Consider the following 27,732-nt stretch of genomic DNA (forward strand, 5'->3'; position numbering starts at 1 on the left):
AAACTGTCCTCAATATTCCAGGTACAGTACTCACCAACATGCTGTTAAACTGCTTCAACATGTCTTTACATCTATATTCTGACTCCCTTAAAGCAATGCAATCCAAACTTTAACTTACCACTTGCATATATTCCTCCAAATACCCTTCACATTCATTGCATTTATGAACTCATTGTGTGAGTTCTTATAGAAAGCCTTCTGATAATCTAAAATGTGCCAATTGTACTGGTTCCCCATTATCTATGCTGTAAGAATCAACTTCAAACAATTCCAAAGATTGTCAAGTATAATTTCCCTTTCAGAAATACATACTGATTCTTTCCAATGTTGCTGTTAATTTCTAAATAACGAATATCACATCCTATATAATAGACTCCAACAGTTTCCCCACAATGTCAAGTTAATTGGTCTGTAGTTCTCCACACTATCTCTTCTTCCCTTTGTAGATGCTGGGATCACTACCGTACATCCATAGTGCTTGGTTCCAGACTATGCAGAATGCACTGAGTAATAGAACACAGTCATCGACAGTGCAATTAATACTTCAATTAGTGGTTTATTTCTGAAGATTTTGATATGAAGTACATCTAGTTTGTCAAGGTTAGCAATGCTCAATCCAGCTGCATGTTCAAGTAGAGCCTTGTTACTGATATAAATTGACTTTATGTCTTTCGATCCACAAGTCCTATATAATGACGTTGTATTTCTGGGTGATTTTCTGGATCTTCCTCCATGAAGACAGATAGAAAGTAACTGGTTATTTGCTTGGCCATTTCCCTGTTATCCATAATAAGCTCGTCTCTCCTGATTGCAGATTTCCACATTTGACTTTGCTTTTCGCTTTCCTTTGAAATATATATCATAGATTTATGCAGTCTTTGTGTTCGTGTTTGTCTGCATGCATGTTCGCTTTTTGATTTCTTTACCCGTTTCATGGCCCTCCTTTTCTGGATCTTAATTTTCTGAGAATTCTCAGGATTCCACAATGTCTGGAATTCTTCTGAAGTTACTTCCTGTGATTCGTGTAATCTTTAATTTATTATGCTAATCATTGTTAACTCCCTTTCTCACTCTTGGGTGTTTTACCTGAAATAAATAGACATATTTTTCAGACTTTGTAGTATTTCTATCAATCACCTGGTCCTGAACATATATATTCAGGAACACTGCAGGAGGACAGGAAAGAAATAGCGGGGGCCCTGGTTGGTACTTTTGCATCATCGGTCATCAATGGGTGAGGTCCTGCAGGACTGGAGGGTAGTGAATGCTGTGCTGTTATTCAAGAAGGGCTATAAATAAAAACCGGGGAACTATAGACCAGTAAACCTAAAATATGTAGCAGGTAAGTTACTTGACAATATTCTGAGGTGCATTTGGAAAGACAGGGCCTTGTGAATGGAGGATTATGGCTCACAAGTTTGTTAGACTGCATTGATGAAGTGACCAGTAACATTGGCAAGGACATGGCTGTATATATAGATTTCACTAAGGCCTTCAATAAGGTTCCACATGGTACGCTGCTCTGGAAGGTTAGATCATATGGAATTGAGGGGGAGCTGGCAAATTAGGGCCAAAATTAGCTTGATGATAGGAAGAAGAGGGTAATCGTGGAAGGATGCTTGTCAGACTAGAGGCCTGTGACGAGTGGAATGCCTCAGGGTCGGTGCTGGGACCATATATTCATATATTACACATATCTATGATTTAGATGAGAATGTACAGGTATAATTTGTAAGTTTCAAGGTGACACTAAAATACGTGGTGTCGTGGACAGTGAGGAAGGTTATCAGAAATCTCAGAAATTGCAGCAGTACCTTGATCAGGTGGAGAATTGGGCAGAGAAATGGCAATTTGAGTTTAATTCAGATAAGTGTAAGTTCTTGCATTTTAGAAAGCTGGAGTTTCATGGCGAATGGCAGGGCTTTAAGGTGTGCAGTGGAACAGAGTGACCTTGGGAATTCAGGTGCACGATTTTCTGTAAGTGGAGTCCCAGGTAGACAAGGCACTGAAAAAGGCTTTTGACTCACTGCCCTTCATCAGTTAGAGCACTGAGTATCGAAATTAGGGAGTTATGTTGCAGTTATACAAGATGTTGGCGAGTCCATACTTGTAGCGTCATGTTCAATTTTGTTCACTTTGCTCGTGAAAGGATGTTATTAAACTGGAAAAAGTGCAGAAGAAATTTATAAAGAATGTTGCCAAGACTCAATGGTCTGAGTTATAGTGAGAGCTTGAATAAGCTAGGAGTTTTTATTTTAGAATGTATGAGGCTGAGGGGGATCTGATAGTAGTGTATAAGGTCACGGGAGGCATGGATAGAGTCTTTTTTTTCCCCAGGGTTGGACAGTCACGGACTAGAGGGCATCAATTTAAGGTCAGAGGGGAAAGAGTAAAAGGGAACTTGAGGGGCAATTTCTTTTCCACACAGGGTGGTATGCATATGGGATAAGCTGACAGCAGAAGTAGTTGAGGCGGGTACATTCACAAAATTTAAAATACATTTGGACAAATACAGAGGTAGGAAAGGATTAGAAGGATACAGGGAAATGGCAGGGAAATGGGGTTAGTGTGAATGGACATTTTGTTCGGAATGGATCAGTTTGGGCCGAATGGCCTGTCGCCGTGCTGTTAGACTATATGGGTCTAACAATCATTGTTCTCCTACTGAATGTTATATTGTACTTTCCCAATTCACTGGAGTGAACTTGACCCTCTAACCTCTGGGCTTCCATGGTGTTTGACCAGAATGTTCACACATTCCACATTGAATACAGACACAGTGTAAAACACAACATATTAATGTCACTATTCCTCCAAAGCTGCTTCAGAGGAAGGTTAGTAATTAGTCTTTCCGACCACACAATAGATAATAAACAATAGGTGCTGGAGTAGGCCATTCTGCCCTTCGAGCCTGCACCACCATTCAATATGATCATGGCTGATCATCCTTAATCAGTATCACACAACACCAAATCCAAAATAATCTGCTCTCTAGTTTGGTTCACAACATACTCTCCAACCTACCTGATGTACACTTAAGGAATTTATTTTTCACAACATTAGCAGTCACTTAGTTAACTCAGTTTCGATGCAACTTGACACCACCCATTATTACTGCAGAACCCACGAGTATTTGTTACTCGTTCACAGGATGAGGGCTTAGCTCGATAACCAGCATTTACTGGCCATACCAGAGCGCAGTTAAGAGTCAACAGCGTTGCCTTGGATCTGGAGTGACATGCAGGCCAGACCAGATAAGAACTGCCGTTTCCTTCCCTTAAGGATACTAGTGAACCAGATGAGTTTTTCCAACAATCAGGAATGGATTCCTGATCATCATAAACCCTTGATCCCAGATACATATTGAATTCAAATTCCACAATCTGCCATGGCAGGATTTGAAACCATGTCCCCAGAACATTACCTGGGTCTCTGGGTTAAGAGCCCAGCGATAATATCAGTATGTCATAGCTTCCCTTTGAGTATAGTTGCATATATAATTTCCAGAGCATATGATACAAAATATTTGCGTGACAGTTTTGGTTCAGATATATAACACAACAACTTTGTTTCTCCTTGCTATTTGTAAGACCCACCCAAACCCATTCTGTGGAATCTGAGGGACAGGGCCTGTGTCGTTATTAGTGATAGACTTGGATAAGACATTCAGGGAGGTTCACCTCGATGCTGAGATGATCTGAAGACAGGTCCAGCAATATAGGACAAGCATCAATATCCATTCCGCTCTGTCAGGATAAGTGTCACCGTATATTCTCACTGCTCCCTCACACTCACTGTATGTCTCTTAAAGCACCTACCCTCGACCAAGATTCACACTCCAAAAAGGCTCAAGTACGACCACACTCACTGTTGAATTCAGCACCTTCCCTCCCACACATTTTCTGCCTCTGATGCAATAGCCCCGCACAGTAATAGCACTACAGGGATACAACACTATGGGCAGACTCCCTCCGGCTACCTCACCATGTCACACCTCACCTAGTCCAGCACTAACAGCAGGTCCATCCACTCCCACCCTCACTCATTCCCTCCCTTTCTCCCATTCCAGGAGAAACAGCCTGGAATGGGACAGAAAGGGCCACGCCGGGTAGGGGAGTGTCAGATATCCGTTCCCTCATACCCCTACCCTGATATGTGGGAGGATCCTGGAGAGAGCTGGAGAGGACCAGTAGGGCTTGTGTGGAGATTCAGAAACATCCACGTCCCACCAACCGAATAAGGAGCAGTGTTTAGTAAAGAGCAATTCTCAATTCAAACCTACTGTCAGTTCCAACCTCATCTCTCTCACTCGTAGAAGAACAGATACCCCATTGCAGAGAGATGCAGGCATTGAAATACACAGACTATTGGTAAATACCCCAATATACTAACATGCACAATGCATACAAGGAGATAAGCATGCACACACGGAGAAGCACACAAAGACATAAACAGTCACACACAAATGGACACAATCACAGATAGAAACACACTGGCTGATATAAAGACAGACAGACATATTCACACAAATACAAAAGTAACAAGTACATGGACAAACACACACTTAAGTACACATTAAGACACAGACATGAGTGCCATTAAGACACAAATAAATTAGTTTCTGATTTATAAGGAGATCAAGGATTCTGGGAGAAGGTAAGAGAATGATGTTGAGGAACATTATAGAAATGACTTTAAGGTATATCAGACTCGATAGGCCAAATGGTCTAATTCTGCTCCTTTTTTAATGCTCGTGTGGTGTTATGCTATCTGGTATTCTCTTCCTGAGACAGCAGCAGCAGCATATTTGATTGGAAAGAGTCAGTGGTAATGTGGGAAAAGATTGGAGGGGAGAATGGTAAATGTCTATTCCTAGTTATTGTACCACTATATCTGAAAAGGGGCAGTGATTTGATATGAGGTTGACACAGTTTTAAAAAAATGTATCCCACAATGAAAGAAGGATGTCCCTTTCCCTTTACTGTTGTGCTATCTGTGGTGCCCTCATCCTCAGGGAGCAGTGAAGATTCGGTAAATTCAGGTATTTTAGTTTGAGCTTGACTGATCTTTGCTGGACAGGAGAGTCAAAGTTTATTGGGAACAGACAGGAGACGGATGGTCAGACACACTCGGATCAGCCATGACCATTCTGAATGGTGCCGCTAAACGGCCAACTGCTGCACCTTTCCAATGTGTTGTTCCCTCAATCCACGCTCCCGGCTGCTACAGAGATATACTGCTGTCCCTACCCTATGTGTTGTTCCCTCAATCTACCACTCGATGCAGTTACAGACATATACTGCTGTCCCTACCCCATGTGTTGTTCCCTCAATCCACCACTGAGTGCGATTACAGACTATCCCATTCAGCCTGACTGGATCGTTACAATTAGACGGGAGGAGACCATTCTGCCCCTCCAAAGAATTACACTGGAATATAGGGTGAAGTAATTCAGCTCGTTGAGTACATTACACAGCCCAGGACGAGGCCATTCAACCCGCCTGAACTGCTGCACAGGAACAGGGATGCTGTCACTAACAGGAAGTAGAGAGTAGTGATATATGATCTTTTTAAACAAAACTGTAACTAGTTTTGACTCAGCGATCACTGTAGGGTCATCACTGATAAATAATATTTGTAAAATATCTCGATGAAGGGACGGAATGGATCAAAGCTGAACTACCTTGTACACCAAAATGATCATTCAATAGATCTTCAAATGGAGGGAGTGAATCTTCATTATGATGTAGACAGGGAAGGTTAGTGAGCGTACCCTCAGCAGAAATAATATAATGTGAGTTGTCTATTGCAGTCGGGAACAATTTAAATGGAGAGAGATTGGAGAACTCTGTGATGCAGATGTTTTTCATATTCTTGGTACATGAATCATATGAAGTCTGTCTGCAGATGCAGCAAGTGATTTAGAAAGTAAGTGGAATGATAATGTTTGTGGCAACGGGTATTGGATTTAATTAGGAATATTTCACTGTATCTGTACAGGGCATTGCTGAGACCACATCAGATACATTGGGTGCAGTTCTGATCCTCTAAACTAAAAAAACGGATACAATTCCTTTCAAAGATGTTTAAAGATGCTTCCCTTTACTCATTCCTGAAATGAAGGCCTTTTGTTATCGGGGATTATCTGTTTAGATCTTAGATGAGAAATCTTACTGAACCACGATTTTCAGAGAAGTCTTTCAGCTGGATACATATTTTCTCTTGTTAAGAAGACGAAAGCTAGATAATAATCTTTTGAATGAGATGCATTGGTATTAACACAAATATTATGAAGATATCAACCCATTTTTAAAAATTACGCAGATGCATATAAGCATCTCATCAAATCATAAAACGGGCACATTATTTTCTTTTGCTAATTAAAGGCACTGTGCACAACAACAGCAATGATGCTGCATACGGCATACAGTCTATTATCATCCATTCCAGAGAATGTACATGGAGAGTGCACATGATCCAGTTTGGTGTTCAGTTGATATTCTTGAATTTTTCCGCACAGAGACGGAGAAAAATATTACTTGCTTCAGAAGCCGCACCCAATTGGTCTCTCTCTCTCTCTCTCTTACTTTGTTCTGCCTGAAAACAAGGTGTAAGAGCACAAAAATCCTGAGTCATCTTTACCACTCACCGAGGATTCCTGATGAGGATTCATAGGAATCTCTGTACAGCTCAAAACAAAGGGAATTCAGCCAAATCCAACTGTTCTGGGAAGAAATCCGCTTTCCCAGACATTTGTGTGAGCAGAATAAGTTCGAAGTCAGAAACATGTTTGGGACACTCTATCATTTTACCATTTGTTCACAGTTCAACTTTCTGTGTCTCTGATTTTTCCAGAAAATTACCCAGTCCGATACCTATATCATTGGACACAGCACTCAACTGGTTACATTTAAAATTTGCTTTCACCAATAGAGGAGTGGGAAAAGACATGAGTGACCCTCCAACATTGGTCAGAACACGAACAAGAGATTCACAAAGGGTTGTTAAGGTGTGAATTCCCTTCCACAGAAGATTGTGATGCCTGGATATTTCCATTTGTTCAGAATTATCTATGTAAGACATTTGAAAGACAAATGAATGTCGGGAAATGGTACACTGACAGAAAAGTGGTGCTGAGACCTTCATCAGATCATAGTGCATGGTAGAGCCGTGACAAAGTGTCTGATGACCCACTCTTGCTCCACAGTCCCGGGTTACGATGGTGCATTCAGCCTCTCACAGCTCCTGCAAGGTGCAGATGGGGGCCACTTGCTCCAAATACCTGGTCCACAGTAACACAGGATCTCAAATAATCCCTCACAACTGTCACGCACAGATTGGAAAATGTTATTTGGAAATCCAGGTTGGTTTTGAAAGACGCCTCTGGTCTGTTTACAGAGTGCTCCCTCACTGCAACTTGTGCTTCATTTATTGGTCTTGGTCTAGACCAGGATTCGTTATGAATAAAGCTCCAAACCTCACTCACAAAAATGCTTTGCTAGCTCTGATTACAACATACAATAACAGTACATCCAGGAAAATTACAGCCGTTTACTTTGAAATTACAGAAAATGAAAGCATAAGGAACAGGAATAGGTAATTCGGACGATCAAGTCATTGTATACGATCATGGCTGATCTACTGTTAGCATTAACTCCTTAATGCCCAGTTCTTCACACTCCTCAGCTCTCTGACAGGTCAACGATTCATGTACCACCTCTTTAAATACTTTCAGCAATGTAGCTCCCCTAACTCTCTAGTCCAGATAATTCCTGACATTGATTACCCTCTGTGAGAGGAAAACACTCTACACATACACCGTTACCTATTGATTTGAACAAGAGGTGAACACAGGGGCTCAGGAAAGAGTGAATGGCCTTGATATCAAGGCAGTAGTTGACTGAGGATGTCATCGGGACCACCTACTTATTTGATCTTAATGAGAATCAGGTCTAACCTCCTCACTGGTTGGGGTTTTCAGAGCACAAAGGAAGATGTTTGTGGTCGGTGGCCGACAATGCTCTCAGTCCCGGGACATCTCTTCAGGAGATCCTCAGATTAACTTCCTCAGCACAAACATCTTCAGCTCCTTCGTCAACGTCTATGTGCCCCCATTCCCGACGCCCCCCATCTGTCCCAAGATCAGAAGCGGAGTGATCACTGAAGATCACACAATATTCAGAACATTTTGTCCCCACTCAGCTCCTGAACCGGTCTGTGTCCATATTCAGCAAGACCCAAACAACATTCACATTTGGGCTGTTAAAGTGTCAGTAACTTTCATGTAACAGAACGGCCAGGCACTGCAAATTTCCACAATTAAAAGAGAAGCTCATTCAGCACCTCAAGCTGGTTACATCCCGATATGTGGAAACTATTCAGCCCATCGAAATGACTGATTAAGAAGAGGGACAGCCCATTCAATCCTCCTGCCTGTTCCACAGGAAGAGGAGGCGTCTGGTCAGCACATTGAACTGTTAAACAGGAACAGGCAGAGTCCAGTAAGACCCCTAAACCTGTTCTATGGAACCAGGAGGAGACCATTCACCCCTCGAGACACTTACACAGGAATAGGAGGGTGTCTTTGATGCTCCAACCTGGAAAACGAATGGAGCAGAGACTGCACTCATAGACTGCTCACAATGTTCCTCGTGGCTCCATTGCCTGTGGAACAAATGATTCTTTAACGTGTTTTGTCGGCAGTGAGGAAGGAAGCCAAATGTTTTGTGCCAAGCCTCAAGCAGGCATCTTCCATCTCCAAGAAGACAGACCCATGTTCTCTGTGGGGCTCAGAAGCTGGTGGGAATGGTTATCTGTTTTAGAATGAAGGTATTGTGGCTCCTGTCGCGATGGTGGATAACGTGAAGTATGATCACACACCAAATGCACTGTGTAAATGTTGGAAGAGTTTAGTTAAAGACTGATTCTCTCTCTCTCAATCGAAATGGGGAGTGGCGTGGAGTGAGAGGAACGTTCTCAGAGTCTGTTAAGTCTTCCACAGTGTGGACCCACCAGTGCTTCAGGGTGGAGGAAATGCTGAAGGCCATCCTGCACTTGGCACAGCTGAAAGGCCTCTCCCCCAAGTGTGGGAAGGCCTTCAGCAATTCCTCCCTGCTGAAGCACTGGTGGGTCCACACTGGGAAGAGGCCCTTCAGCTACCCGAGTGCTGGAAGGCCTTCAATAATTGCTCCAACCTGCTGACCAACTGATGGGTCCAATCATGTAAACCAAGTTAAAAAAACATGGACTTTATCACCGTATTAGTTCTGTTTATTGAACACAAAATACGGGGACAAAATGATTTTCTGTCCGTAGTAAACTATGGGAAGTACGAAGAAATAAGATACACTCGTGATATTGAGCTACATAAATTGAAATGTGCATTAGAAAACCACGGAAGTGGTGTGCAATCTTTCTCAATCATTATTTGGCCCACAGCTGAGATGCTGATTTCCCCTCTGTCATTGATCCACCTCATTGAGATTCTCTGGCGCATTATCTCAGTATTGAGGGGGTTCTCAGTTCCTGCTGCTGTTCACCCAGTCTGTTTAAATTAAATTACATTCTCAGTGTAGAAAAATAAAAAAGCACTTGGCCTTTTGGACTCTGTTTAACTGTCAGCAATTCAGCTCTGTGATATTATTGGCGATAAATGCTCTAGGACCACAGCCAGTATCCGCACAGTGCTCAAACGGTATGACCATAGATAAAGGCCTTGCAGTGCGTGAGAATTTCTAAATAAAACTTCCATTTTCTGTCCGTTCCTTTCTATCTCCCCTCATGCTGTCTTCTGATCTATCCAACTCACCCTCGTTTAACATCCCTGTTTCCAAATTGTGCTGTTGTACAGCTTGATGTTTTGGCCATTTTGGAGAAATGGATAGAGCAGGGACAGGACTGATCGTTGTAGGGTCCGGGGTTTAGATGCTACATTGAAAAAAAGGAAAGTACTAACAGTGGGGCGGGGGTGGGGGTTGGGGTGGGGGAGGTTAGCGTGGCATTGAAAATCAAAGACAGCATTATGTTGGTATAAAGGATGCTTGATAAGGACTCGTCTAATGAGGTAGTATGGTAAGAGGTTAGAAACAAAAACGGAGAGGTCACTCTGCTGAAAGTTCTCTATTGCCGTCTGAAATGTTCCAGAGATGTAGAGGAAAGGATTAAAAAGATGATACTGAATAGGAGCGAAAATAACAGAGCATTTGTTATGGAAGAATTTAACTTTCCAAATATTGATTCGAAATGGTACAGCAGAAATACTTTATGGGTCAGTTTTTGTCCAATGTGTGCAGAATGGTTTCCTGACACAGTATGTAGATAGGCCAACAAGGGCCGAGGCCAAATTGGCTTTGGTACTGAGTAATGAACCAGACCAGGTGTTAGATTTGGATGTTGGTGAACACTTTGCTGATAGTGACTACAATTCAGTTATGTTTACCTTAGTGATGGAAAGGGACAGGTGTATACTGCAGGACAAGAGTTATAGCTGGGGGAAAGGTAATTATGATGCGATTAGGAAAGGTTTTAGGATGCATAGGTTGGGGAAGGAAACTGCAGAGGATAGGTACAATTTAAGTGTGGAGCTTTTTCAAACAACAGCTACTGTGTGTCCTTCATAATTTTATACCTGCCAGGAAAGGAGGAAATGGTTGAGTGAGGCTGCTGTGGTTTACTGAAGCAGTTGAATCTCTTGTCAAGAGGAAGAAGGAGGCTTATGTAAACATGAAACATGAAGGCTCAGTTCGGATGCTTGAGAGTTACAAGTTAGCCTGGAAGGACTTTTTAAAAAAGCTAAGAATAGCCAGGATAGAGCATGACAAGTCTTTCGCAAGTAGGATCGCGGAAAACCCTCAAGCTTTCTATCAGCATGTCACGAATAAAAGAATCACCGAATGAAGATTAATGGCAATCAAACACAGTAGTGTTAAGTTGTGTGTGGAGTCTGAGGAGATAGGACAGGCTGTAAATTAATATTTGAATCAGGATTCACAATGGAAAAAGAAAATGCTGTCAAGGCCAATACTGAGAAACAGGCTATTAGTCTAGACGGGATTGAAGTTCGTAACGTCGAGATGTTAGACGTTCTGGAGAGTGTGAAAATAGATATGTCCCCTGGGCCAGATGGGATTTATCCTAGGATTCTCTGAGAAGCTAGGGAGGAGTTTACGCAACCAACTGTTCGGATTTTTACATCACCATTGTCTACAGGAATAATGCCAGAAGATTGGAGGACAGCAAATGTTGTCCCTCTGTTCAAGAAATGGAGAAGAGACAACCCTGGTAATTATATACCTGTCTTACTTTGGTTGTGGGGAAAGTGTTGGAAAGGATTATAAGAGATAGGATTTACTATCATCTAGAAAGGAAACATTTGATTCGGAATAGTCAACAAGGTTTTGTGAAGGGTATGTCATGCCTCACAAATCATACCGAGTTCATTGAGAAGGTGACCAAACAGGTGGATAAGAGTAAAGTGAGGTATGTGGATTTCAGTGAAGCGTTTGATAAGGTCCCCCATGGTCGGCTATTGAAGAAAATATGGAGAGTGTGGTGTTTGAAAAGCAGAATAGATGAGGTAGCATCCAAGATGCATGCAAGTTGATGTTTCTCTTGTAAGCCCTTCATCAGGAATCAGTTTTATGGTCTGCAGCATCTGCAGTCTTCATTTTCTCTTCGCTCCTCGGATGCTGCCTGACCTGCTGTGCGTTTCCAGCGCCACACTCTCGACCCTGATCTCAAACATCTGCAGTCCTTACTTTCTCCCAGAAAATATGGAGACGTGGAATTGTGGGTGATTTAGCGTTTGGATCACAAATCGGCTAGCTGAAAGCAGACAGAAGGTGGTAGTTGATGGGGAATGTTCATCCTGGAGTTTAGTTGCTAGTGGTATAGTGCAAGGATCTGCTTTGGAGTGACTGTTGTTTGTCCTTTTGAAAATGACCTTAATGAGGGTATAGAAGGATGAGTTAGTAAATTTACGGTTGTCAGTAAGGTTGGTGGATCTGTCAGCAGTGCTGAAGGATGTTGTGGGTACTGAGCAGTAATGTTCTGTGTGCATGGACCTACAATGGGCTAAATAGCTTCCTTCTGTGATGTAACGATTCTGAGGTACTCTGGCACGCAATAAAAGCTTTAGGTACCTGGAGAGTCAATCTGGTCCAGTAAAGGAGACACACTGCACAATCATCCATCATCTCTTCCTGTTCTCTGATATACAGCGGCATCAAAATATCAGTCCAAACAGAATAGATTGATTCAAATTCAAGCAGTCAGGAGAACGTTCACCGGAGGGGATTGCCGTCAGAGGATTCAATGAATAATACGATTTCAGAATAACACAAAAAAAACAATATCACAGCAGCATAATAATTGGCAGCAGAGTAAAACTTAGTTCCAAATATGTTCAAGTTCAGCATTGTGTTCAGCTTTGGTCACCTTGCTGTAGGAAGGATGGTATTAAACTGGAACTTTACAAGGATGTTGCCAGGACTCAAGGGTCTGAGTCATAGGGAGAGGTTGGATAAGCTGGGACATTCCTCTTTAGAGCGCTGGAGACTGAGGGGAGTGAAGTTCTTCGAATGTCTAGTCATGGCCCACATCAGTCCCAGTCTCCCAGCCTGCCTCGATCCCCTACAATTTTCCTACCAGTGGAATGGGTACATAATGGGTGCCATATCCCTCGAACACCTGGACAACAAGGACACCCACGTCAGATTCCTGCTCATTGACTCTAGGTTCATCTTCAACACCATTATTCCCTTCAGACTGATCACAAATCTCCCTGATCTTAGTCTTGGCTCTGCCCTCTGAAATTGGATCCTCAGCTTTCTGACCCACAGTACACAATCAGTGAAAATAGGTAAGTGTGTCTCTTCCATGATAACATTCAACACTGAAATCCCAAAGGATGTGTCCTCAGCCCCCTACTATACGCCCTGTACACCCACGACTGTGTTGCCAAATTTTGAACGAATGCCATCTACATGTTCACTGATGACACCATCATAGTAGGACAGGTATGTAATGATAACAAGTCAAAATACAGAACCGAAATAGTGGACTTAGTGATATGCTGCACTGAGACCATCCTCTCTTTTAACATCGGCAGAACTAACCAACTGATCAATGACTTCAGAAAGAAATGAGGAGAACATGCCCCCATCTGCATCAATGGAACTGAAGTTGAAAGAGTGGAAAGCATTAAGTTGCTCGGAGTGACGATAACCGACCTCCCATGTAGATGTGACAGCCGAGATGGCACAACAACGCCTCTTCTTTCTCTGGCAGCTCAGGACATTTGACATGTCCACAAGGACCCTCAACAATGTCTACAAATGCACCACTGACAGCAAACTATCTGGGTGCATAATGACCTGGTGTGGCCACAGCCGTGCCCAGGACAGTAAGAGAAATGACAGAAGTTTGTGTACACAGCCCATGCCATCACGGAAACCAACGTCCCATCCATTGTCTCCATTTACACAGCTCACTGCCGTGGAAAGGCTGACAACATTATCAAAGACCCATCGCACCCTGGATCTCCTGCAATCTCTTCCATCATGCAGACAATACAGAATCTTGAACACACAAACCAGCGGCTCATGAACAGCATCGTCCCAGCCCACGATTAAAATGAGGAATGGACTCTCTAACTTCAAATAATGCTGATCTTGCTCACATTGATGTTGCCTATTGCATGCCCTTTCTGGTGTAGCCTGTATGTCTCAGTCTAAGTTTTTCCTTTACCCTATGATCTATATGGCCTTGCTTATTGTAGGAGTGAGATTCCCCAGCGAGGGACAAAGACTCTGGAGGCAGACAGGACACAGGCACGGAATGGACTTTAATTCAAGCAAAACCTGGTTAATGCTGGGAGAATACCAAAGGATCTTCCTCGAATCTGACTTTGACATGAGAAAACAATCGTTTCCTTAATCTCTAGCTCAGATCAGACGGCAAATCAATGACACACTTCGAGTTTACAGTAAAAAGACAGTATTTTTATACGTTCTGTGTTGCAATGATCATAAACAACTTTGTCAGTGTACCATCCACTCCCCTTCTGCAGAATCAATCTTGTAAAACAACTGATCATTGATGGACACTCCCATGGACAGCCCGAGTTTCTTATTTGTTTCGGATGTTTAACGATTGTTGGTATCTCTAGGCCTTGGGATCTTTCTATAATGCATTCCAAAGTTCGGGGCTCTGCTCTTTTCAGTCATATCCCTCATTGTTTATCTTGAAGGATTGCATGAGTTCTATTCTCCATTGGGCAGGCTATCTCTTATCAAATTCCGTGATCACATTTTACAGTAAAAAGCTGATTCTGATACAAAATACGTAATATTATTATTTCCACGGTTAACCTTTTTCTTCGTGAATTCGACAAGACAAGCCAGGTATCTCTTTAAGGTTTTATTATTATGTTGAAATCTGTGTCCATGATTATTTACCAGATATTTAACTAGAACTTATTACTATTGTAAACAGTTTCAAAGGCACAGCTAGCTTCTGAAAGATAACTTGAGATGCTGTTTTTGTGGATGAAAATAATCCTTACTGAGATCAGAATAAGTTACTTTTTGTAGTGATTCTTTAAAGTTTTTGTGCTACAATTTCATTTTTTCATCTGTGTTTTGTTACAAATCATCTTTTTTTTTTAAAAAGAACCTTCTTTACCACTATATTGGCATGTTTCAGAATCTTGCGAATCAGATTATCCTTTCTTTTGCTTTGGAATAATTCCCTTTTCAAAGGCCCTTTTTTCACTGATGCTGAAGCAATCTATTTTAATTTCTGTCTATTTTGTGGCTCTTCAGAAACAGACAGCTGAAGTAGACTTTTAAATTTCGGCCACTTCATGTCTCTAAAAAAAGGCAGCTCCAACCCTCACTATGATCTGCCAGAACTGTGTATAAACAAAGAGTTTCACTCTACTTAGATACATGCGACAATGAATCCTATCAAATCAAATAAAACCAAATCGTACGATCGAGAGAGAGAAATTGTCACAAGGTCAATACACCCCGATGAAACCTCTGCAGCCTGCCATATCTGGCCAAAAATCGTGATAGTCGATTAAACAACTAACTGTTAGAGAGGGCTTCACAATTATCCCCATTCTATCAATGGATCAGCTCTGCACATCAGTGTAAAAAACAAGGAAATAGTATCTGTACCATCCTCAGCCAGGGGTGTTGAGTCGATAATTCAATTCACCGTCATCATGATGCCCACAGGATCACAGATCAGTCTTCAACCAATTCAATTCGCTGCACGTGCCATGAAGAAAAAGCTGAACACAGTAGAGAGGCAAATGCAATGAGTCCTGACCCCATTCCTGCAATAGGACTGAAGACTTGTGCTGTACAACAAGCCGTGCCCCTGGGGAAGCGGTTTCCTTCCAGCTACAACTCTGACATCTCCCTGGCAATGTGGAAAATTACTCAGTGTCGGGGAATAATTACAATCTGGACAATTACAACCCTCTCAGCCTCATCATGATAGTCAAATTGGGAGTTCGTTTTGATAGAGCTGTCAAGCAGCACAGACATAAACTTGCTCAGTGTGGTTTCCGATCGGTCCCCATGTGGAGATGGTGCTGTTTTGGAAAAGTCACTGGATGAATAATCCAGACCAGGCTAATGCTCTGGCAGCTGGTGGAAGTTAAAAACGATTAATAAAATATCGAGATCTCAAATCTGGTGTCAGTAACAATGGCCTTGAAGTCAATGTCGATTGTAAACACCAATTTCCTTCCCCAATGTACTTTCAGGAAGTGAATCTCCCGTGCTCTCCTGGTCTGGCCTAAAAGTGACTCCAAACACACAGACATGTGATGCACTCTTCAATGGTCTCTGAAAAGGCCAAGCAAGACACTCTATCGTATCAAACTGCTCTGAAGTCTAAAAGGATAAAACCTGACAGAACACCCAGCCCCCAACCTCGGTATGGAAAAGGGAACGGGAAACACAGTCCTGTTGAGCCAGCAGAGACGTCCTTCCTAACATCTGTGAACTTGTGACAACATTTACAGAGCTTTCCCACAAACCGCACAGAAACATCGGGAATGTAATAGGCCATACAGCACACTGAGCCTGCCCCATTCTAGTTAATGTCTGAACATCTCCTCAATCCACATTCCCCACACACTTTACACACCCCTTAATGTGATTAACCTTGTGAAGCTATAAAATAGGAACTGTGGTCGTCCCCTTGGTCTGTCGAGTTTGCTATCCAATTCAATATAATGATTGCTGACCCTTTATTTCTACACCATACTCCTGCCCTCTCCCCCATCCTTTGGTGTCTAGACATCCTTATTAGTCTTTAGTGCCTTGTCTTCCACAGCCTTATGTGAGAGAGAATTCCCAGGTTCACCAGTCTCTGAGTGCAGACATTTATTCGTATCTAAATGCAATGTGACCCATCTGTATTTAATACTGTGGCCTCTTGTTTTAGACTTCCCAGCCAGGGGAATTATCATCACTGCTTCCAATCTAACTCACCCTGTCAGTGTTTTATATATCTCACTGAGATCTCCACTCATCTTCCTAAACCCCATGCGATACAGGCTCAGTTGCCCCAAACTCTGCTCCACAAAAAGTCTGTCATCCCAGAGATCAGTCTGGTCATCCTTCGCTGCACTCCCTCAATGTCAGGTTTGTTCTTTATTAGGTACGGAGACCAAAACTGCACACAACACTGCACAATGTTCGAGTTGAGGTCTCACCAAGGGCCTGTACAGCTGCACTGAGACACCCTTACCCCTGGACTCCAGTCCTTCTGAAATGATGGTCAACAACAATTTATCTTCCTGACTGCTTTCTGCTCCTGCAATATTGCTTTCAGTGACTGGTGTACAGGGAGATCCCAGATCCTTTTCAATGTTACAGCTCCCCACTTGGTGGGTCTGTGTAAACTGGTCAGTGTGCCAATGTATTCCCTGTATTGGCTTCTTTCTGCAGAACTCACTGCCCTGCATGGAACACAGATGTCTGTCTAAACAATAACAGAAGAAATGTGCAGTTCCCTTCGTAGATCGACATTTCTCAACCACTTCCTTTTCCAATGGTTGGCTGGAACTTTAGTGTTTCACAACAAAGTAGACAACATCATATCTATCCACACTGCTCTTCATCTGCCACATGTTTACTCATTCACTCCGTTTGTTTCATTCTCCTTTAAGTTTTTTTCACATTCTCCTCACTTTCAAAATCCTAGTTCCGTCAGCAGACTTGGAAACTTTGCATTTGAATCCCTCAACGAGATGTTTGAGATGTATTGTGAATATCTGGCGCCCCAGCATCAATCATTGTGATGACTCATGAGCCTTCCAAACTGAAACCCATCCATTTATTCCTCCTCATTGTTTCCTGTCAACACTCCCATTTTAACACCATGTTCATATATTACCCCCTTTCCCATGTGCTTTTACTTTGCTTACTAGGGTTGGGACTCTATTAAAATCCTTGCTGAAAATCCTAGTTCAGTGCCTCTATTGTATTTTCTTTAATTAATCTACCAGTGAGTTTCTCAAATGTTTCCCATTTCATCAATCTGTGTTGTTTTTTTTTCTATGCCCATTATTTTCAGTTCCAATAATTTCTCCAAATTAGTTTATTTACTAGTTTCATTCCACATCATTTTCTCATCAGACTCAGGTTTTTTCCTATTGCTGGGAAGGCTTTGTTTATGCATTTTTCTGTGAAGGCAGAAGTGAAGTAGCTGTGTCATGTTTCTCTGTTCTCCATTCTCCATTCCCTGGTTTCACTCTGTAAAGAATCTGAAACTTTGACTAAAAAGAACAGCTGTTGTCTATTCACCCTGTCCATGCCCCTTGTAATCTTAAATCTGAATTACATTCCAACTCAACTTCCTCTGCTTCAAAATAAATAACTCGAGCTTACCCAGCCTCTCTCCACAGCTCGTATGGTCCATCCCAGGAAGCATTCTGGTGAATCTCTTCTGCACCTCATCCAGTACAATCACATCCTTCCTGTAACGCGGCTCCTAGAACTGCACACAATATTTCATTTGGCCTTACCGAAGTGCTATATAAAACTCGGATAATCTTTGGGTCAATGAATAAAGGCTTTATCTACAGTCATGCTGAACTCATCAATTATCATATCCAGTCACATTCAGGGATGTGTGGAGAAGCACGCTCTGAGCTTCCTAGTGTGATGCCGTTCTTTGAGTCCTCCCCTGTCTGTTTCCTTCTTCCAAAGTGCATCACCTCATATTTATCAGAGTTACATTCCATTTGCCATTGATCTGACCATCTGACCATTCTATCTGTATCTTCCTGTAATATAAGACCTCCCTCCTCACTGCCAACCACACAGCCAATCTTTGTGTCAAACACAAACTTACTTATCACACTCCCCCTACCCACTTCACATTCACATCACTTATGAATACCACAAATAATACGGAACACAGCACTGATCTCTACCGGGTACACCGGGGAAATTGGGCTCCAGTCACACAAACAGCCTTCTCCCATGAAGTTGAGTTTGGATACAACTTGCCAAGTCACTAATAGACCCTACATGTTCCCTGGTTGTTCTGTTCCACTTGATATACGTGAAGAATATCTGGGGATTCTCCTTAATCTTGCCCTGCTAACAGGCTTCCATGCCCCTGTGTTAGTCAGTCCCCTCCGAGGGAAGAATTTCCTCCTTATTACGGTCTTAAATGGCATATCCCTTATCCTGTCATTATTTGCCTTAAATATAGAGTAGACAGCTAGAGAAACATCCTGTTTATTTCCACCTCATCACATGAATCATAGATTTTTGAAATTTCACTGCGATCACCTCTCATGCTTTGAAACTGGAGAGGTCGCAGGACAAATCTCCCCATCAGAAAATCTTGTCATCTCAGGAATTAATCTGGAGAATGTCCATTGCACGTCCTCTGTGATCAGTGTCATCTTTCTTCGATTAGGTCACCGACACTGCACTCAATACCTCAGGTACACTCTCACCAACACTCTATGCAACTGATTCATGATGCCTTTACCTCTCTATTCCAATCCCTTTAAACAAACTCCAACCTAACTTTAACTTTCCAATTACATGTATTGCTCCAAATACCATTCACACTAACTGCATTTACAAACTCACTCTGTGAGTTATCGAGGCATAGAGATGTACAGCATGGAAACAGACCTTTCAGTCCAACCCGTCCATGTCGAGCAGATATCCAACCCAATCTATTCCCACCTGCCCGCATCCGACCCATATCCCTCCAAACCCTTCCTATTCATATAACCATTCAAATGTCTTTTAAATGCTGCAATTGTACCAGCCTCCACCACATCCTCTGGCAGCTCATTCCATACACATACCACCGTATGTGTGAAAAAGTTGCCCCTTAGGTCTCTTTCACGTTTTCATTTTTTTAAGTGTGGAAACAAGTCCACAGCGACCCACCAAAGCACAAACCACTCCGATCCATCCCCCTAACCTAACAGTACAGGCAATTTAGCATAGCCAATTCACCTAGCCTGCACAAGTTTGGATTGTGGGAGGAAACCCACGCAGACATAGGGAGAATGTACAAAGTCCACACAGCCTGAGGCGGGAATTGAACCTGAGTCTCATGGCATTGGGAGGGAGCATTGCTAACCACTGTGCCACCCAACATCCTTCACTTCTCAGCCTAAACCTATGCCCTTTAGTTCTGGACTCCCCGACGCCAGGGAAAAGACTTTCTCTATTTATCCTCTCCATGCCCTTCACAATTTTGTACATCTCTAGAAGGTCACCCCTCAGCCTCCAACGCTCAAGGGAAAACAGCCCCAGCCTGTACAGCCTCTCCTTATACCTCAAATTCTCCAACTCTGTCAACATCCTTGTAAATCTTTCCTGAACCCTTTCAATTTTCACAACATATTTCCGATAGGAAGGAGACCAGAATTCCACACAATATTCCAACAGTGGCCTAACCAGTGTCCCGTACAACCGCAACATGACCTCCCAACTCCAAAACTCAATACTCTGACCAATAAAGGAAAGCAAACCAAACACCACCTTAACTATCCTACCTCCCGGCGACTCCACTTTCAAGGACCAATGAACGTGTACTCCAAGGTCTCTTTGTTCAGCAACACACCCATTGCCAATAAATGTCGAAGTCCTGCTAAACTTTGCTTTCCCAAAATGCAGCACCTCGCATTTATTTCAAATAAACTCCACCTGCCACTTCTCAGCCCATTGGCCCATCTGATCAAGATCCTGTTGTACTCTGAGGTAAACCTCTTCGCTGTCCACTACACCTCCAATTTTGTTGTCATCTGCAAACTTACTAACAATACCTCTTACGCTCGCATCCAAATCATTTACGTAAATGATAAAAAATTGAGGAACCAGCACTGATCCTTGTGGTACTCCACTGGTCACAGGCCTCCAGTCTAAAAAATAACCCTCCACCTCCACCCTCTGTCTTCAACCTTTGAGCCAGTTCTGTATGCAAGTGGCTAGTTGTCCCTGTGTTCCGTGAGATGTAAACTTGCTAACCAGTCTTCCATGGAGAATCTTGTCGAACGCGTTACTGAAGTCCATATAGAACACATCTACTGTTCTGCCCTCTTCGTAACTTCTTCAAAAAACTCAATCAAGATCGTGAGATATGATTTCCCACGGTTAAAGCTATATTTACTATCCCTAATCAGTCCTTGTCTTTCCAACTCCATGTACATCCTGTCCTTCAGGATTCCCTTCGACAACTTGCTCACCACCGACGTCAGGCTCACTGGCCGATAGTTCCATGGTTTGTCCGTACCACCCTTCTTAAACAGTGGCACCACGTTTGCCAAACTCCAGTTTTCTGGCACCTCTCCTGTGACTATCAACGGTACAAATGTCTCAGCAAGAAGCCCAGCAATCACTCCTCTGGCTTCCCACAGAGTTCTATGGTACACCTGTTCGGGTCCTGGGGATTTATCCACTTTTACACGTTTCAAGACATCCAGCACTTCCTACTCTGTAATATGGACATTTTTCAACGTGTAACCATCTATTTCCTGACATTCTATATCTTCCATATCAGTTTCCACAGTAAATACTGATGCAAAATACTCGTTTAGTATCTCCCCCATTTCCTGCATCTCCACACAAGGGCTGCCTTGCTGATCTTTGAGGGGTTCTATTCTCTCCCTCGTTATGATTTTGTCCTTAATGTATTTGTAAAAACCCTTTGCAGTCTCCATAATTCTACTTGCTAAAGCTATCTCATGTCCCCTTTTTGCCCTCCTGATTTCCCTCTTAAGTATACTTCTACTGCCTTTATACTCTTCGAAGGATTCACTCGATCTATCCTGTCTATACCTGACATATGCTTCCTTCTTTTTATGAATCAAACCGTTTAGTTAGTCAGCAATCCCTATACTACCAGCCTTTCTTTTCATCCCAACAGGAATATACTTGCTTTGGATTCTTGTTATCTCATTTCTGAAGGCTTCCCATTTTCCAGCCGTCCATTTACCTGTGAACATCTGCCCCCAATCAGGTTTTGAAAGTTCTTGCCAAATACTGTCAAAATTGGCCTTTCTCGAATTTATAACTTCAACTTTAAGATCTGGTCTATCCATTTCCATAATTATTTAAGATCTAATGGTATTATGGTAGCTGGCCCCAAAGTGCACCTCCACTGACACCTCAGTCACCTACCCTGCCTTATTTCCCCAGAGTAGGTCAAGTTTTGCACCTTCTCTAGTAGGTTAATCCACATACTGAATCAGAACATTTTCTTGTACACACTGAATAACTTCCTCTCCATCTAGACTCTTAACGCTACGGCAGTCCCAGTCTATGTTTGGAAAGTTAAAATCTCCTACCATAATCACCCTACTTTCTTACAGATAGTTGAGATCTTCTCACAAGTTTGTTTCTCAATTTCCCTCTGACTATTAGGGAGTCTATCATACAATCCCAATAAGGCGATCATCCCGTTCTTATTTCTCAGGTCTACCCAAATAACCTCCCTCGATGTATTTCCAGGAATATCATCCCTCAGTACCCCTGTAATGCTATCCCTAATCAAAAACTCCATTCCCCCTCCTGTCCTCCCTTCCTTTCTATCTTTCCTGTAGAATTTGTAACCTGGAACATTATCTGCCAGTCCTGCCGATCCCTGAGCCATGTTTCTGTAACTGCTATGATATCCCAGTCCCATATTCCTAACCATGCCCTGAGTTCATCTGCCTTCCCTATTTGGCCCCTTTGCATTGAAATAAATGCAGTTTACTTTATTAGTCCTACCTTGTCCCTGCCCGTCCTGACTGTTTGACTCGTTTCTGTTCTCAGTTTACCAATCTCAGATTGATCTATTTCCTCACTATCTCCCTGCCCCCAGCTCCCCCCCCCACCCCCCACCACCCAAACTAGTTTAAAACCTCTCGAGCAGCTGTGGCAAATCTTCCTGCCAGTATATTCGTCCCCTTCCAATTTAGGTGCAATCCGCCCTTCTGGTACAGGTTCCTTCTACCCCAAAAGAGATTCCAGTGATCCAAAAATGTGAATACTTCTCCCATACACCAGCTCCAAAGCCATGTATTCATCTGCTCTATCCCTCTATTCCTGTCCTCAGTAGCTCATAGCGCCGGGAGTAATACAGATATTATTACTGTCAAGATCCTCTTTTTTAAATTTCTGCCTATCACCCTGCAATCTCCGTCCATAATCTCAAACGTTTTCCCTTTTTATGTCGTTGGTTCCAATTTGGTCAATGACCTCTTGCTGGACCCTCTCCCCTGTCAGAACATTCTGCATCCTTTCTGAGATATCCTTGATCCTGGCACCAGGGAAGCAACACACTAATCTGCTTATTTCTCTGCTGTCCACAGAACCATCTGTCTGTACCTCAGACTAGCGAGTCCCCTAACACAATTGACTTCGTGGAATCCGACGTATCTCTTGTTGCATTAGTGCCAGTCTCCATACCACAAACTTGTCTGTTTGTGCAACGTTCCCCTGTGAATCCATCACCCGCTACATTTTCCAAAACAGCATATTTGTTTAAAATAGGGAGAGCCACAGAAGACTCCTGCACTAGCTACTAAATTCTCTTGCCTTTTTTGGAGTTAACCCATCTATGTAACTCTATCTGAGACTGTCCCTCTTCCTATAACTGCCATCCATCACATACTGTTGTGTTACCAATTCTGTATTGTCTTAAACTGTCTCTCCAACCAATCTATTCGATCTGATAGGACTCACAAGCAGAAGCATTTATTGCAGATATAATCTGCAGTAACCTTTAAATCCGATAAATGCACTCCGATATCCAGCGATACATGAATTCAAACAGCAAAGGCAGTAACTCTGCAGGTACGCTGTCCTGTCAGTTTCTTCCCCTCACCATGTGCTTCCTTTGTCCGTTCTTTTCCCTGTTAAAACTTGCATAAAGGCTTCTGATCATTCAAATACACCATATCCCCTATACCACTACACCCCTCCTACACCCTTACAATTCTGCCATTTATATTCACACCAACAAATTCAATCCAACAGGCTCGTTGCTGTATCAGTCGGCATGGAGACCACTGTCACACACCGTTACTGTACTGCCCTTGCCATAAGTACATTCAGTGTCCTGACTGTAACCATACTGACATTCCCATCACTGTTTGGTGCCTACAAAAGAATTCCTGCTAACGGTTGCTGCTGCTTGCTTATTCTCAACTCTACTTTTCAAATTCAGATCCACATGATTGTCTCATTAATGCATTAACCTCATCCTTCCTTCATACCTTGTTAGCTTTTTGCCTAGTCTGCATATTGGGACTAGATTGGGTTGGGATATCTGCAGAGCGTGGGTGGGTTGGACCGAAGGGTCGATTTCCATGCTGTACATCTCTATGACTCTATGACTCTATGCAAACAACCCTTCAGTATTCACTTCCCAGCGATGGTCATTCTGCAGCTACACCTCCGTAATGACAGTTCCATCAGATCTGTTCACTGTCATTCCATCTCCCTTATGGCGAATACAGGGAGTCGCACCTCAGTAGTGGGGGGTTGGACAGATGGGTAGAGGTTACAGAGATAGGGAGGCTAAGAATTAAACACAGTTACATCTGGTCAAGAATGTCAGAGGGACAAAGGTGTTTGGGGATTGGAGGAATTTACAGAGAGAGAGGGAGCTGGATTAGATTCTGGAGAGAGGGATAGGGATGGAGTTAGGAAGAGGCAGGCAGACTGAGAGACACAGACAGGGGGCTGTTTCATCTAGGAGATTATTGTGTATACTAACAGAGATATGGAAGGTTGTTGTGATTGAAGACATTTACAGATATAAGAAGGCTTCTAGGCTCTGGAGGCTACATAGATAGGAAGGCAATGGAGAATTCCAGGTTACTGGGTTGAAGACAGTTACACAAATGGGGAGGGTTGCACAAACTGAAAGAGGTTCCTGTGGTCGGGAGGGGTATGGTGTCGGGAATGAAGGTGAAATTTAACAAGATAAAGATCAAAGAATTGGAGAGGGATAAGGAGATTACAAATTTTTCACAGCTAAGGAAGGGTTGTAGGAGCTGGAGAAGATTACATAGATCGGGACCGATGGAGAGGTTAAAGACAAATACATTGACATGGAAGGTGGTATTGGTGGGAGGAGCTTACAGGGATAGACAGGGCTGTCAGGGTTTACAGGGATGAAGGAATTTAGTACCTACTGGAGAAGGTTAGGGATTAGGGTGTTAGGGACTGGAGAACCTGACAGAGACAGAGACAGAGACACAGAGAATGGTGTGGACTAGAGGAGATTTCAAACAGAGGAAGGATTATCGGGACTGGAGGATATTACAGAGATCACGAACACAGCATGGGCCAGGATTGATGCCTGCGATCCCCTGTGCTGTCGCATTGAGGACTAGTACAGAAGAGGTGAAAGCAGGACCCTCACAAGATGGTGAGAATGAAGTCTAGAATGTTGCTGTTCCTTACCCAGCTCTATATCTCTGTCCTGTCTTCCTGGTCTACCTCCACCCTGTGCTGTTTACTGTGAGTGATCTTACCAGCTGCAGGAATTACTGAAGGCTCCAGATCTCCCTCTCCATCTCTCTCTGGCTGACCAACCAGTTTCAATGAGGTGATGGATGAGACAGGAGTTAGGAACATCCTGATTACCTGTATGAGACAGAAATAGACAGAATGGGAAATTAGACTGATGCAATGAGGATAACACATGCAGAGTGGCACTGAGTCCAGCAGAGATCTCGATAATCCCAGTCTCCATCCCTTGTCTGTGCTGCTGCATCTCTCTGGAATGGACAATTCTGTTGACTCAGGATCTCAGACCATCTGTAAGAGAGAGAAATGCTGACAGAGGCAGTAAATAGACTGACACAGTGAGGGATACCACATGGAGAGATACTGAGTGATATGACATTATTAAACACTGCATCAACAGGGAATTGTTTGAATTTGTAACAAAGACACTGGGATAATTGTGAGGGGATTCAACCTTCCTATCTCATCATCTCTTTGGCAGTGGCTCACAGATGAGGCTGACTCTCTCCCACTCTCAGTGGGGGTGGGGGAGTCTGGAGTTGGCTGTACAGACCGATGTGGCCTTCCACAGACTCTGTTACACTTGAGGCAGAAGGTGAACGTGGAAAGGGGGTGGGTGGGGTGTTGACATGACAGCGCGCTCCTTGTGTTGTTTTCTCCTGGATTCCCGTTTTCCCCACAGAAAGTCTCGAGGTGCTTGACACCTTCCCAATGCTCCTTCCCACTTCAGACGGTCTTGGCCGATTTGATTAAGAGATGAAAAAGAACCGATCAATTCTGAAGTAACCAACATTTAGAAATGTGGAGGAGTGCAGTAGGAAGAGGAAATATTGTCAGTGTTTAATCAGAGGAGTGGAACAGGGAGAATTGAAGGTGCTGGAGGTGGTGAGAGTGTTACAGAGAGGGGCAAAGGCCTGAACAACGTTACAAAGCCAGTACGGATTGCTGCAGCAGAGCTGTTTGCCAAGGTAGGGATAGACATATGTGTATTTCATTGATTCATTCAAGGCCTAAGGATATCACCGGATGGACCAGCATCCATTGCCCTCCTGCTAATTGCCCAGAGGCAACTCAGAGCCAGCCATATTGCTGTGGGACTGGAGTCACATGTGAGCCAGACCAGGTAAAAATATCATATATCCCTCCCTAAAGGACATACGTGAACAAGTTGATTTTTTCCAGATAATCAACAATGCTTATACAGTGGCCTCACTAATGTCCTCTACAGATAAACCATGACATCCCAACTCCTACTCTCAATGCTCTGCCCAATGAAGGGTGACCATCCCAAACGCCTGCTTCACCAGCCTGTCTACCCGTGACGCTACTTTCAAAAAACTGTGTACCTGCGTCCCTGGATCAATGAAATGATTCACAACAATATCCAAGGCCCGAACATTAATTGTACACGTCCAGCCTGGTCTGCTTTACCACAATACAACATCTTGCATTTCTCCACCTGTTATTCCTAACCTCAGTGGTCCAGCAGTACTGTTGATTCCATTGTACTCTTCGATAATCCACTTCACTGTCCACATTATCACCAATTTTAGTCTCACTCACAAACTTGCTAATCATGGATCCTGTATTATCATCCAAACTGTTTAGATAAACGATGCACAACAGTGACCCAGCACTGAACCCCATGGCACACCGTTGGTCACAGGCCTGCAGTTTGAGCAGTAACCCTCTATGAACATGCTCTGTCTCCTACTTCAATCCTGTTTTGTATCTAGTTAGTGAGTGCTCCCTGGTTATGTATGATCTAAACTTACTAACCAGTCTGTCATGTAGAACCTTGTCAAAGGCCTTGATAAAGTTCATGTGGACATCGTGTACTGCTCTGCTTTGACCTCTCACTTGTCTACCTCCACACTCACATTTGAGGCATGATTTCCCGTGCACAAAGCCATGCTGACGATCGTTAATCTGTCCTTACCTTTCCAAATGCACGATGATCGTTTCTCTCAGAATCTCCTCCAACAACTTACCACCCTGCCATCAGTCTCACTGGTGTGTAGTAGCTGTCAATGATACAAATATCTCTGAGAGGGGCCCTGCAATTTCCTCCCTCGCTTCTCACAAGGCGCTGGGGTATATCTGATCATGTCCAAAGGTTTTATCTAACTTTTGCATTTTAAGACATCCAGCACCTCCTGTTCTCCAATGTGAACTCTTTTCAAGACATCCCTATGTATTTTCCCAAGTTCCCGAGCTTCCATGTCTTTCACCACAGTAAAGCCTAACACACAATACTTGTTCAGTATCTCCCCCATCAGCAGTGATTCCACACAGACAGCCTCATTCACCTTTCAGGGGCCCTATTCTCTCACGAGCTAATTTTTAGCCCTTGTTGAAACTTGTCAAAATGCTTCTGAAATTTCAAATATCCCTCTACTGCAACTAGCCTTCCCCACCCTTATCTATTCTGCCATTTATGGTCACACCAAAATATAGGATGCAACAGATTTAAAAATATTCCCCTTTTATAAAATCATACATCTCACATTGTTTCTAAGTATCTAGTTCTCATTTATTGTCATATTCTTTATAGCACATTCCAGCACGTTCCCGACTTACTGTCAGGCTAACACCGTTTGGTTTCAGACTGACTGCACAAAGGATTTTGGGAATCCTTGTGATTCAATCTGAAACAGGTAGCTTACAGGACCAGGAAGTAATCGAGAAGGCAAAGGGAATGGAGTCTAAA

General features: G+C 43.1%; 1 long non-coding RNA gene across 7 annotated transcripts in view; it reads right to left on the reverse strand.

Moving 5' to 3' along the window:
• Positions 1 to 268: 268 nt before the first annotated feature.
• LOC140458760 (uncharacterized) overlaps positions 269 to 27,732 on the reverse strand; it is a 90,200-nt gene continuing 62,736 nt past the window's right edge. For 3 of the 7 annotated variants that reach the window (XR_011953660.1, XR_011953655.1, XR_011953661.1), the window contains 3 exons: positions 24,957 to 25,139; positions 17,913 to 18,021; positions 13,944 to 15,659 (listed from right to left, as the gene is read on the reverse strand). This is a non-coding gene — a long non-coding RNA (uncharacterized lncRNA). Of the gene's footprint in view, positions 1,087 to 13,943; positions 15,660 to 15,729; positions 15,861 to 17,912; positions 18,022 to 24,956; positions 25,140 to 27,732 lie in introns of those variants that run through there. The other 4 variants (XR_011953658.1, XR_011953656.1, XR_011953657.1 and 1 more) reach the window with 4 other exon arrangements.

Source organism: Chiloscyllium punctatum, chromosome 34, assembly GCF_047496795.1.
Source record: "Chiloscyllium punctatum isolate Juve2018m chromosome 34, sChiPun1.3, whole genome shotgun sequence".
Classification (NCBI taxonomy): domain Eukaryota; kingdom Metazoa; phylum Chordata; class Chondrichthyes; order Orectolobiformes; family Hemiscylliidae; genus Chiloscyllium; species Chiloscyllium punctatum.